Source organism: Mauremys reevesii, linkage group 2 (genome assembly GCF_016161935.1).
Source record: "Mauremys reevesii isolate NIE-2019 linkage group 2, ASM1616193v1, whole genome shotgun sequence".
Taxonomy (NCBI): domain Eukaryota; kingdom Metazoa; phylum Chordata; order Testudines; family Geoemydidae; genus Mauremys; species Mauremys reevesii.
In genome coordinates, this window is record NC_052624.1 from 23,313,424 (window position 1) to 23,327,877 (window position 14,454).

General features: G+C 42.9%; 1 protein-coding gene across 3 annotated transcripts in view; it reads left to right on the plus strand.

Moving 5' to 3' along the window:
• The first annotated feature begins 12,488 nt into the window (after nt 1–12,488).
• The window catches only part of WDR37 (WD repeat domain 37), a 62,179-nt gene continuing 60,213 nt past the window's right edge, over nt 12,489–14,454 (plus strand). For all 3 annotated transcript variants that reach the window (XM_039522787.1, XM_039522788.1, XM_039522789.1), the window contains exon 1: nt 12,489–12,732. The gene's annotated coding sequence lies outside the window, so the exon portion shown is untranslated. The remainder of the gene's footprint in view (nt 12,733–14,454) is intronic.

Below are 14,454 nucleotides of genomic sequence, written 5' to 3' on the forward strand. Positions count from 1 at the left end.
AGCACACAAACAAACAGGACATCAAATGCTAAATAGGAAAGTCATATTAAAATGATCTTATACATATTTATATATATCATAACACCTCTAGGACAGAGCAAAATACAAACAGAATACCAAGGAAAAGTACAGGATGAAATTTCTCATAGTACAAACAGAGCTCTCAGCTAAAGGAAGTGAATGCTTGAACCCTGTGACACTAAACCTGAGACAAACCATTACTATAATAGACACACAAGCAAAATAAAAAAATAAACATATCTGGCACTGGCAGACAATGCATTTTGGCATCAGCAAAGCTGCTGAAAGAATACCAAGATAACTTTGAAGGACTGGGATGTCCTCCAGGCATGTAACACCTGGAAACAGATAAAATGATTCAACCAGTACAACACTTACCTTGCAGAGTACCCATTGTATTAAAAAAAATAATAATGGGACCAATAAAGCAAATGGAAAAAGAAGGCATCATTGCTGGAGTCACAGCCCACAAGTTGGATAAGCAGCATGGTGTTGTACCAATATAATAAAAACCAGCAGGATCTTATTAAGAGGGATAAGGCAAAGATGCCACATTTATTGTAAATTCCATAACAAAACAAAAAACAATGTTTTTCTACTTGTTTCTATTACTACTTATTCCTTATACACACACATACACACACACATATTCATTCACACAATCATTTATTCAGGTTCTGTATAGATGTTATAGTTACCAGCCTAGATGTTGCTCATGCCAAGTTACTGGCCAGGTATCTTGCTCATGAGGATGGAGCCGAGTCTGTGTCAGATGCATCTGATGCTCCTGGAGGCTGGCGGCAGAACCATAGACTCAAAGTCCTTAGTCTTTAGAGTCCAGTTTTATAGGAATTTATTCCTATGTCAGTTCATGAGAGTTGCTTCATTTTGCTGTTGCTAAATCAATCAGCAGGTGGCTGGCTCCATGTTATTAGATGTTTTGTTTTTCCTTCCTTTGAGGTGTGGTGGGTGGATTCCAGTTTGCCCTCCGGGGGTCATCTGGTTGATCCCACTTGACACCTTCTTCAGCCGACACTGAATTCTTCAGGCTGGTGACTCCCTAACCATTCATTCATTGTTTAAACTAGGCATGCATTCACATACATTCTCTATCTTAATCACATCTATTTCACTGTCTCTTTACCTTTTGGGGTGTTACCAATTTATGTGCGACTCCCTGTCTTTTAACAAGCAAAGATAAAGTGAGATGAAAACTTACAGAGGGTGGGGGTCTCTATCTATACACTATAACAGCTACTGTTTTGGCTTACTTAGAGATAATTAATGTTTAACAAGTTTTATACAAAGTATTTCTTTGAGCTTAACAAGTTTTATACCAAGTATCTCTTTGAGCAGGCTTTACACAGACACAGCTGGTGGCTTGCAGGTTAGAGGCTAAATGTTGGGAATCACAAATTTACTTCTAACATAAACCTTAAGTTATAAAGTATTAATTAACAATAAATCAATAAATCATTTCTCATATAAACCATGTTTAATATAAACCTTCTTTAATATCCCTACAATGGTAGCAAAGAGAAGCCAAGCACATAGGGTGACCAGATGTCCCTATTTTATAGGGACAGTCCCGATATTTGGGGCTTTTTCTTCCATAGGCACCTATTACCCCCCACTCCCGTCCCGATTTTTCACATTTGCTGTCTGGTCACCCTACAAGCACAGGAGTGGCAGAAGCTCCCTAAAAGTAGGCGGGCCACTGGCGCCAGAACCGTGGCCCCGTTCCCCCGCACCGCCCCTTCTCCCTGAGCCCCCACCCTCATGCCACCCATTCCCCCGAGGCCCTGTTCTCATGCCATCCCATCTTCCCGAGGCCCCGCCCTTGCACTGCCCCTTCCCCTAAGGCCCTGCTCCCGTGACGCCTCTTCCCCCCAAAACCCTGCCCTCCACTCACTCCTCTCCACCGCTTCTCCTTCGTCCTTGTCCTTAGGGTCAGCAAAATATGAGAGGGTACAGCCTTCCCACTCTTAAAAGTGATGGGGCCCTGGCCTCCTTGTTCCGGTGCCCCTGGCCAGGCAAACTGTACATTTACACAGACCTGAGCAATTTAAACAAAGTACTAAAAAGAGTTTGCTACCAAATGTTTATTGTTGAAGAAATATCTGACTTGGCAAAAACAAAAATATTCTCAGTACAGTGCTTGATGCCAGACGTTGGAAAGTGCTACTGGATAAGGTAAGCAGCTAACTCGCCATGTTTTGGACACCAATCGGTAGACACATATGATTGAGAATGCTGTTTGGAATGAAACCTGAAGTGGAAGAACATCAGTGCCCCCAGAAAGACATACTAAGAGGGCTCACAAGGAGCAGCATCATGGCTGATGACATTCTGGTGTCTGGATACGGAGATAATGTGGTGGAAGCTGTGGCAGATCTTGACCACAACCTCATCTGCTTGCTAGAAAGGGAAGTAAAGCTAAAAAACAACATGAAATTGAAATTGACTGCAGTAGCATACATTGGACACTCACCAACCACACACAAGCTACAACTTGACCCCAAAAAGATACATGTAGTACAACAGATGCCCACAGCTAGGAATATCAAATCAGTTCAGAGTCTATTAGGATTTGTAAACTAGCTGACAAAGTTTCATCAGGTCTTTCAGATGTGTGTGAACCCCTGAGGTATGATGCTAGTATGGATATGGTTACCTCAACATGATGCAGTCCTCTCATGTATCAAGGAGCTGGTGACCAAATATCCCATCCTGAAATATTATGATGTGAATGAAGAGGCAACCAGTGCTTGGGACATCACTCCCACAAAAGGGAAAGATGTTAATGTTTGCACCAAGGTCATTATCATGAAGGTATCAGCCAAGTCATTTATGTGCCAGTTTCAAGGCTGAAAAGAATCAGCGAATAAATTATACAAGACAATGATTTTCAAGTGTTCATATCTGTCATTCTGTCAGGCTGGACAGACACCAAAGGGGAAACCTCGTCACGTGCCTTTCAAGAGCTGGAGCTGTCAAAATGAGCTCAGTATACAGTATAGCATCATATATAAAGGCAGTCAAATAATAATATCCAGACCATTGAGAACAGAAATTCTCTCCAGAATACATCTGAACCATTCTAACCATTCTGGAATAGAAGCCTGTATCTGGAAAGCTAGAGATGCCATATACTGGCCAAACATGACTAAAGATGAGAAGATGTGATACATGTGGGAAATGCAGGCCAAGCAGCAAAACAAAAACAAAAAGGGGGCATGTGTGAAAATACACAGCATCCCCCACACACTTGAAGCAAAGTAGGAATGGACCTTTTCACCACACACCATATGAACTATTTCATTATTGTATATTACTACTCAGACTTCTGGGAACTAGACAAACTGTCAAACACTACCACAGCAACTGTCTTAGACAAAGCAATGAAACATTTCAGCAGGCATGGTGTGAAGGAGTGTACCAGCCTTTTAAGGAACAGACTGGAGCCTACAACCAGAACAACCTAGATGTAATCAAGGAGGCTGCCTGCCCTTCCCTGGGTCTGGGGCTGTTGTGACCCCAAGAATCCCATGATGCCAACTGGCAAAAGGTTCACTGTTCTGTAACAGCAACTTCTATCAGGTTTGACAAACTCACTGCATCCAACACTTTGCTGTCATAGTATTTATTTATAAAGACTGTTGTGAGTGACCTTAAATGAAAGCTAGGATCACGCTGGTCATTACGATCATTGTGAAATGTATATACTGATTATATAAAAAAAAAGTTATGTATATACACTGCAAATAGATCGTTGACAAATGGGTTTTCTGCCAGACAAAGCATGTCTATGCCTGTCTCTGATGTAAATTAGCATTGTAAAGCCAACACAATGAAAGTCCCATTTACGTGTGAAAGTCAACAGGAAAAACAGGTCTACTGGGAGATGTGAAAAAACAAGACTATGGAAAGACATCTTGAAGCCAGCACCCCTGGAGGGAAATCACAGGCGTCAGCCTGTCTTTGGGGGAGAAATAGTGAGTTTTGGGAAATATAAGGTGAAGGAAAAAGACATTTTATCATCCTTCACTCAGGAAGCAAAAAGGACAGTGCTTTCGGCATTTACCAAAGTCAGATCTTGGCCATGGGGGCTAGTGGCACTGGGAGGTTTTAGGTGAGAAATTGCTTTCAACAAGGATTTTAGCCTGTTAAAAATTAAATTTAGACTTGAAGAAGCGTGTTACACCTTTTTGTTTAACAAATAACCAGTTGTTCTTATCCTTGCTCACTATCTCTTAAATCTTAATCTCTGTTAATAAATTTACATTTGTTTTCACTGTAATTAGTTTACAGAGTTGTGCTATCGTGAAGGACCCGATTCTGATTTGTACTAATCAAGCTGTGTACACACTGTCTCTTTGGGGACAGCTTACCTAGTAATCACTGGGAGTGTCCAGTGACAGGGGCTGGATACTGCAAGGAGTGCTCTGGTGTTCATGTGTACTTAGGACTAGCTTGCACAAAGAGGGTGAGGAAGTCAGTAGCTGTGGCACCAAAGGCTGTTGGTTTCAGGGAACTGAAGCACAGCAGGCACAGACAATATTGTTTCACACTAAGGACAGGTAGTGGTGAGGTACTTCACAACCCTGAGTTCCCTTTTGAAGCATCACAGCTATTTAAACAGGAAAGGGAAACTGGGCAAGAGAGAGGTGACTAGAAGCTTTGCATGTTATGGTCTTAGGTTCCAGGGGACTCGTCTGACTGGGCCCTGGGGGCTTTGTTTGATGACTCTAAGGTTGGGAGCTGTGAACCAGAGTCTTGAGGTAAGGAGGCCTTATGAACTTTAAGACTGTTCCTTCTCTGAGATCTTCTTAAAGGAAACATATTTGTTTTGTTTGTTTTTTAGCTTCCCCTTGCTTGAACTGTTAACACCTGGCATCCCAAACTATGTTTGTGCCGTTTACCCAGGAATGGAAATTTGTTCGTATCACACCATCACCATAACACAGCCTGTCAAGTGGCAAAGCTAAATGGGAAGTTAAATTGCCAAGACTCTACTAAAGAAAGCTGAAAAAAAACAAAGAAATTTTATGGCAGGCCATTCTTGAATGGAGTAACAAGCCCACAGAAGGATTTAATAACAATCTGGTACAAAGCTCGATTTCAAGCTGCACATATATCCTGGTTCCTATAACCTCCGCATTACTACAAACAGTAGTGGTGGAAGGAGCAACAGATAAAAAGGAAGAGAGATGTGCAAAGGCCAAAGCTACCAAGCTAAGCTAAGACCGTCCAGAATTGCAGCTGAGAGACCCTTTTAGGATCACATTATTTCCTCAGAACAAATCATGCCCTTTGGAAGCAAGCTATGCTTGTTGAACAGATAAATCCTCAGTCAGATAATGTAGCTATGCATTGGCATCGAAGTCACAAACGAATACATTTACTCACTATAAACACAAGACAAAAACAAGTCCTTGGAGGATGGTGAAATATGCACTCTGCTGACACTTGATCAGCAGGATACGGAAGGAATACAGGCTAACAAGCGACTGACAGACTCTCAAAACACCACACCACCCAAAGAACCAAATGCAAGGCAGTCTCTTGTCATCACAAGAAAGACTCACACTGTTTCTTATATTCAACCACCTGTAAGATGTAGACAAGACCGTGTAGGATACTAAGGTGTAAAAGAACAAACCTCTCAAACCCAGAGAAAAATATCTTAGGGTATGGCTACACTTACAGCTGTACAGCGCTGGGAGTTACAGCTGTCTTCGTACAGCTGTGTAGGGAAAGCGCTGGTTGTGGCCACGCTCACAGCTACCAGCGCTGCAGTGTGGCGACATTTGCAGCATTTGCAGCGCTGTTGGGAGTGGTGCATTATGGGCAGCTATCCCAGCGTTCAAGTGGCAGCAACGTGCTTTTCAAAAGAGGGGGGTGGGGTGGAGTGTGACAAGGAGCGGGGGAGAGAGAGAGAGTGGATTTTTGGAGCCGACACTGTGTGTCAGCTCCCTGCCTTGCAAAATCTGAACATTTCCTCGACCCCTCATTCACTCTTAAATGCAAATAGCCTGCAGACCAGATAAGCATCTGCTCCAACTGACTCCCTTTCTCCCCCTCACCCGCCCCCCGCTGTTTCTCTCCTCAAGCAAACACTAGCTGTAGACATTCATCCCCCTGCCTGCCTCATTCACAGCAAACAGTAGCTGTGTTTGTTTTTTAGATAAGCAGCTCCCGGAGCCCCGAGTTCACAACAAAACAAAGAAAGGCATCATAAGAAAACAAAGAGAGTAATTTAGTTAAAAGCATTCTGGGATATCTCCTAATACCCCGGAGGCCAATAACAGCGCTGGTGTGTGGCCACACTTGACGAGCAGCGCTGCATCACCAGTGCTGCACTCGTTATACCCCAAGCAGACCAGGTGTACAGCCAGCGCTGCAGCCAGGGAGTTGCAGTGCTGGATGTGCCTTGCAGGTGTGGACAGTTAAAGTTGCAGCGCTGTAAAGCCTCCACCAGCGCTGCAACTCTCCAGTGTAGCCAAGCCCTGAGTTGCCAAGCAAGTTAAGAGTTAATCAAAAGAAACCCCACTACTAATGTTAAATTGTATGATGAGATAGATTTTAAGGGAAAGCAACAGACTATTAACTATTTAAGGAGTTTATGGTATTTGTTTAATTTTGCTATCTCAAAAGTGGTAAAAGGGATGTTACAATAGGTAGTACCAAGTGTTGAGAAGCTGTAGTCTGATAGTTTGAGGAAGTGCTTGACAAGAAAGGACTGTAGATGTGGAGGAAGGAATAAAGCCCGAAAGTTGCATTGTCTTGGCTCCCTCTCTTCCAATGCTTGACATTGAACAGAGGGGGCTTTGTCTTCTTCCTTTAGCAGGTTTCAAGAACTTGAGCCCAGGAGACGCAGCTCTCCCTCCAGCTCCTCTTCTTAGCTTCCTAAGTCCAAAGCCAAGGTACTCCGCAGTGTTAGATGTGGCCATTTGGGAAAAGCGAAAGGAGGGAGTGTCTGCTTTGCCACCTGGTGGCCAAGGCTGAGAAGCAGTAATAGCTGCAGTTTTGCTCCCTAGCAGCTTCTACAGGATGTCCCCTCTCTGGTTCCCAGGTCCTCAAGTACCACAGGGATGGCTGTTACATCCTTTGTCCTCCCCTTATTGCTATAGGGCCTGATTCTGCTTCCATTTACAAATCCTGCATCATCCTGTTGCTGTTGTTCCATAGGAGAGATAGAACACTCTCTAGGCTCCTGTCACAGGACTAAGAGTATTGGCTAAGAGGTGGGGTGCCTTAGAGTGTGTGGGTAACACCCCCTTTCACCCTTCCTAAGTAGGAGAAATGGGATAAAATTAGGAAAGGGAAATTTGGGCTAGAAAAAATTGTTACCCTGTGGAATAAGCTTTCAAGGGAAGCAATGGAAGCACAAGTGCCTGGGACATTTATAAATACTGATTAAACTCCTAGTGAGTAAGTAAAACATATTTCTTTGACTGAGTTCTCCCACGTCAGCAATTTAAGAAACAGCAACAAAGAGGTAAGGTGGAAGAGGAGAATCAGAAGGCAAAAAGGAAGAGAAACAAAGGAGTGTTAGAAGAAAAGTAGAAGAAAAGATGTGGGGGAGGGATTTTTGTGGTTTTTTTTTTAATTTAAAAATTTTAAAAAGCACAATCCTCACTGCTTTAGGGTAAGCAGGGAGGAGAATTAGACCCCTGGTCTTTCTTGGTTATGAACTTTTTGTGAGGTGCTCAGATACCAAGTTGATGGGTTTGCTCTTAAAATAATCCTACATTATTTAAGACCAAAGGCCATGTCAGCACTTAAAATTTAGGTTGACGTAACTATAATGCTCAAGGGCATGAAAAAGCCACACCCCTGAATGCCACAGCTAGGCCGACCTAACTCCCACTGTAGACATGGTTATATCGACGGAAGAAAGCTACCATCCCTTTGGACGCCAGTGCTCCTACTGAGATGGAAAAATCCCTTCCGTTGCTGTAGGCTAGGGATCTCCAACGCGGTGCCCACGGGTGCCGGGGCATCTTAATGCGCCCGCATCCTGGCCCCCGGGAGAGCACCTGCCGAAATGCCACAGCAGCATTTTGGCAGGGACGCCTCTCGATGACGACACTTGTCACCCACAAGTGACATCATTGAGAGGCGTCACCCCTGAATTTCGGCAGCGACGCCTCTCGATGACGCCGCTTGCCATCGACAAGTGACATCATCAAGAGGCGTTACCCCCGAATTTTGGTGGGGACGCCTCTTGCTGACGCTGCTTGCCGTCGACAAGTGATGTCATCGAGAGGAGTCACCGCCGAAATACTGCCGAAATTCGGCGGCATTTTGGTGGGTGCTCCACCGCCGCAGTGGTCCTTCGGCTGGCGCCCGCCCACCAAAAAGGTTGGGGACCACTGCTATAGGCCATATCTACATGACGGGGTTATGCCATCCTAGCTATGGCACCATAGCTATGCCACTATAGTGCTGACAGTGTAGACATGGCTAAGGTGAGCTTATAGATTTCTTCTTACTAAAAACTATCCAATCACAGTGGTTAAGCAACCTTAGCAGAATGCTTCTGCTAAATGATAAGCAGTGAATGAGTTAATAGCATTGACAATGAAAATATTATATTTAGCTTTCAAAGTTAACACTCAATTAGAGGAATGAGGTTGTTATTTCCATTGATGTATTGTTTCAGTTTGTCTGCAGACTCATTAAAACAGTGCTGGTATCTTTATAACCATAAAGACTAGAAACTTTCTTTAAAATTTGTAAGTTCTGCAGAAACTGATGAGGCCTGAATTCCAAGCTCACAATGGCCAATTCAGACTATGATGAGTGTGAAAAGTAGCACAGCTTTTAACTTTTTAAATATCAAATGTGCAGTTAAGACCTCCATGGTGCCAACTTTAGGGTCAGTACCAATTCTTTACTTTACACAACCATATCACATCAGTGTCTCCATTTGCACGGCATGCTTTATTTCAGTGGTAATCATACAAAAGATCATATACAGATATAAATATTTGAATTTTATACTTTGGTGGGAGGGTATCCCTTTGTCATGTGATTTACTTAAGGTTGTCCTCTATTTTCTTCAAACATAGTTGGTCAAAGATGTCTTTTCACCAACCATGCAGGAAATGATCTACATTTATTACTTCCTTACTGCAATACATGTAGAAAACCCAGTTATATATATTTTGTACCATGCATTCAGAAGAGGAGGTAGGAGAGGCTGAATTGGGCAAAAAAAAGTAGAGGTAGTATCCCAAGCTCCACTCATTTGAAATGCCTATCATAATCCTTTGCGCAGATCATAATGTGATTCCCTAACAATTAAAATGGAGTTAACAGGGTTGGAAGTAATATCTGTATTTTAGATAAAATATATTACCAGGATTATTCCCAAAACATTGTAAACCCAAGAAAATCAGAGTTAAGATTAAATTTAAAACGAATCAAAATCCATTCAGGTATGGAAATGTGCAATTAGGGCACCTCAACAAAATTAACCTTATGCTATAATGACATCATCCATTATTTTAAGGTATTATAGGGTCTGTATTCCTACATTAATTTAAATTTATATTTAAAGACACACTAGATCTTACTTCCCTTTATGTGTCATTAGAAGGCAGAGTTAAGGTTGTTTGTGGGTCCTAACTATGCATTTCCACTTCTTAACATGTTTTCAAAAAGGCATCTTAAGGGACGGTTGCCTGTGTCCTCAGTTCCACTGAGATCAACAGGAGACCATAGTCATTTTGAAAGATGGCATTTCTTCATGGACTCCTCTGAAGTAGATCATTGAAGTTCAGCTTCTGCTGAAGGATCAAGTTTCAGTTACGAAACGTAATATCCAAAAATGACCATTATCCCTTAAATATTTATTCAAATAGAGCCTATGTACAAGATTTCAATGAGTTTTAACAATAGGGCAGACTTGAAGAGTCTTTATTATTCCATTATTAACCATAATTTGGGACAAAAAATCTGACCCTGGGTGCTATATTTCTTAAAGGCCACATTTTAAAATTAAACTAATAGATTAATGGATTTATTTGTAAATTCTCAGAAAATTCACTGTATGCTCAGAGTAAGTCCTGTAATTCTGGGGATGACACACTGAAAGAGATGGAATTCCTGCTTTAAATGCCAAACTCAACCTTAACTACAGAGCTACGAGTGGCACCTCTATAATAATCTGCCTCCTTTCTTATATGCTTTGATCAGCAATTAAATAGTTAACATTGCCCTTTATCAATGGGCTTCTGATGCAATCCATGGGGGTAGAGGTAGTGAATACTCCTCAGTCTGGGGCAGACGTAGTTGTGTATGATTATTTTTAAAGCCTTGACTTCGGAGCACATCCTGCCAGCCCCTACAAATCACATCCCGGCTTGCTGAGCTGCCCCAAGCTACCCTTCATGCTCAATGCCCTTGTCATAAACATACAGCTAGGGGTAGCATAAAATCCCTCCTTTACCTGTAAAGGGTTAAGAAGCTCAAATAATCTGGTTGGCATCTGACCGAAAGGACCAATAAGGGGAGAAGATACCTTCAAATCTGTGGGGGAAGGTTTTTGTTTTGTTCTCTCCCAGTCAGCGAGGAATCAGGGCAGGGAAAATACATCTCCTAAAGCCATACCTGAACTAAACATCTAAGATTACAAATTGTAAGTAATAGGAAGGAAATGTGTTAATTATCTTTTGTTTTAGCTTGTGAATCTTCTCTAGTCTAAGAGGGAGGTTTATTCCTGTTTTTTTTTTCTTTTGTAACTTTAAAGTTTTGCCTAGAGGGGAATCCTCTGTGTTTTGAATCTGATTACCCTGTAAAATTACCTTCCATCCTGATTTTACAGAGGTGCTTCTTTTACTTTTTCTTTATAAAAAAAGTTCTGTTTTTAAGAACCTGATGGTCTGTGCCCACTTTGTTAACCTATTTGGTTGGTATATTATTCTCAAGCCTCCCCAGGAAAGGGAGTGAAGGGGCTTGGGGGAATTTTGAGGGAATGGGAACTCCAAGTGGTTCTTTTCCTTGAATCTTTGTCTAACTCACTTGGTGGTGGCAGCAATACCGTTCCAAGGCCAAGGAAGAATTTGTGCCTTGGGGAAGTTTTTAACCTAAGCTGGTAGAGATAAGCTTAGGGGTCTTTCATGCCGGTCCCCACATCTGTACCCTACAGTTCAGAGTGGGGAGGGAACCCTGACAGCCCTATGTTATTAATATTTGGGGATAATGATAATAAGTCTGTGATAAATAAAATGTGTGACAAAAAAGAGACTTTTATGGGAACTTGTCTTTCCTTTGTGTGTCTCTCTCTAGTCTTTGTCTGCATGGAGCATAGATGCTAGGGACATGATGATCAAAAAATAAAATATTTATGATATCAGGAAGGGAAAAAATGGAAATGAAGCTAAGCTAAACACAATCAGCTTTATGTCCTTATTTTTGCTTTTGGGCTTGTGGACCTAATTTGATGTGTGTTTCTGTTCTGCCCAAGCCCCAAGAAATTTATTTTTTTTTTTTTTTTTCTTTTTTTTCTAAAAAAAAAAAAAAAAAAAAAGTTAAAAACATTTTTTTCTTTCTAACTTTTTTTTTTTTTACTTTTAAGACTTTTTTTGTTTTTTAAGGTCCTTATTTTTATTGGCATATGCTGTTTGGTGGTGGCAGCATTTTGGCTAATTTCTTTTTCTTTCTCTCTTCTTCTTCAGAGTAGTGGGGTGGGTGAAGGGGGGGTACCACAGAGAGACATTCCCAAGTGCTCCTTCCTGTGTCCCATGGTTTGTTTTTTTTTTTTTTTGTTTTGTGGCAGCATTTAAGCAAGCCAGGTCAGAAAAGCTGTAACCCCTTGGGTAATAATAAGCCCTGGAGGGGCAAGCAATTTTTTTAGAATCATGCGGCCCCCACCTTCTGCACTCGAAGTGACTGACTGGGGATTCAGCCTTGACAAAGTCTATACTGCATTTTACCCTAAAAGCTTAATTCCTACGCTCAGTTAATGCAGGGTTTGCCCAGGCTGCTGGTATCACGTGGGTTGGAAGCTACACTGTGAATTTTTTCTTCTAATTTATCTTTTTTTTTAAAGTATTGTTACAAAACCTAATACAATTAAAAAAACTTTTAAAAATATATTTAGGAAGTAATTAAACTGCTAAAGCACTATGTATGGTGTAGTCTCATTTTCATATCTAATTATACGACAGCTCAAACTATTTCCCCCTACCTCACCCCCACGGCAGCAAAAAAAAAAAAAAGGCAGCATGAATTGCTCTCTAAGGTGCCCAATGCATGCATAGCCTCTGGCTTGGCGTATGGACACACTGCCCCAATAAGCTGCGCAGACACCGACCCCACCACCCACCGGGCCACTCCGCGTCTGCTGCAACCTGCGGCCCGAGCACCACAGACACCACCCACCTGGTCACGTGACCTATACCGCGTGTGTCCCTCGCCCCGCCCTGCCTGCAAGCTACGCTCTGCGCAGCGCCCCCCTTCTCTATGGTGCGGGAGGAGGCGGCGCTTCCGCTCGGAGCCGGATGTTGGCGGGTTTCTCTTGCGAGCGGTTCTTGGTTCTTTTCAGCTCTGAGGCGCTTCGGCCCCCGGCCCAGCTGTCATCCCCTCCCGCGGGTCCTGGCCCCTTCCGCGCTAGGCCCCGGCGCCGCCCGGCCTGTCCTCCCGTCTCCTCCACTCCCTCCGCGGCGCTCACTTGCGAGTCGGCCCGGCCGTGGGTGACAGGTGAGTGCGGGGCCTCGGTCCCCCTCATCCTCCGCCATTTTCCCGCCCGCGGAGGCTGCTCCCGGAGTGGGGACGGGCGAGGCGGCCAGTGGGGGAGGGTCTCAGAGCAGTTCGTACCCCCGCCCCCTTTCCCCGGGACACGTTCCCTTCTCTCCCCGCGGGGTGGGGCCCTCGCCGTTCCTCTGCGGCGCGGGGGTGGGCGGGGCTGTGGGCACAGCCGCTTCCTCTCTCCCCTCGCGGGTCGGGGTGATGGTGGGGAGGGGTCTGAGCGGGCCCCGCCCGTGGGTGAGGGGCGCGAGATCGCTCCGGAGCGGGGTGGAGGGGATGTTGCTGCGGGGCACTGCTAGGGCGGCACAGGTGCTCTGAGCCACGGGTGAGGGACATTGCCAGGGCCCCACATGCTGTGACGATAGGGGTTTTAGACGGGTTGCGGATGGACCCTGGCCCTGCCCTGTGAGCTCTTCACTGTCCGGGGCTATTTAATTTTACAGTTGTTGCCCTGAGCTGCAGCAGAAACAACCTCCCCATTTCGCCTTGCTCAGGGCTGAGTGCTGATCACAGGCCCAGTACATGAGGAATAAGTTGAGTTGAAGAATTTCCGTTATTATATTTTATCTGTGACTTAAATGACCGTTACAGACTCCACATGTACAGCACAAGTCAAATGCTGCCACTGCTCAGTAGTACAGCGGCGTCATCAGGAAAAAGTTTATGGACCCAGGCAAATCATTACTCTTCCAAAAGTGACATAAAGATCTTTTAACTGTGTTCATAAATTAAGCTTTTTAAAGCTTCACCAGCTATGTTTCTCCCTTTTTCTCTGGAGTGGTCACGTTAGAAATGAATTTCCAGGCGTTATCATCATGTTTACACTGTTAAGTGAAAGGAAAGATGCTTCATTTCCTTCCTAAAATTAGGAAATAGAAAAGCTTTATACAAAGACTAGAATAAGTGTTGTTTCAGGAATTAATGCAGGTATTGTATCCCTAATTGTTGTGTTTGTGGCAAAAACTTTTACATGTCTTATCTTTGACAAATTGGAAATGCTATGAAATTCAAAAGTAGACACTTAATTGTAGTCATTTTAATACATCCATGGAACGTTTATCTAATGAACTGTCATAGCTCCTTTTAATTTATTTCAACTCCACTGAGTAAACCTTTCAGGGAAACATAAATGTGTGGTGTTAAAAATATTCCTTCATTACAGCAAAAATCTCATTTATATATAACAAGTAGGTTTAGAAAAAATGAGTACCCTTTACTATGTTTGTGTGATAAAAACTTGGTTTCATCAGTAACATACTTAGTTTTAGGAAGCTTCCAAACTGTACTCACTTTTCTGTTGTTTTGTCTTTTACAGCTTGTTTAGGTCAATGCATCATGCTAGGAAAGGCTTGTATACAAACTGGAACCAAATTAACTAAATCAGTTTTAATTAAAAACTTTAAAGTTGTTTCAGTGCTAGTCTGTGTGAAGTCTTATTTCAAATAGTGTCCTGTTCTGATTTAATTTAAATTGTTCTTTTCCCAATTTAAATTAAATTGAAATAGGAAACTCTTAATCGGAAATAAGTATCCATATGTAGATTTGCACTTAAACTGTGAATTAAAACTGATTTAGTTACTCTGGTTCCAGTTTGAGTATAGACCAGCCCTTTGTGTCTTAACATATGATAAATGTAACTTTGTCCTTGATGTGCACGAGGACAGTTATTTAAAA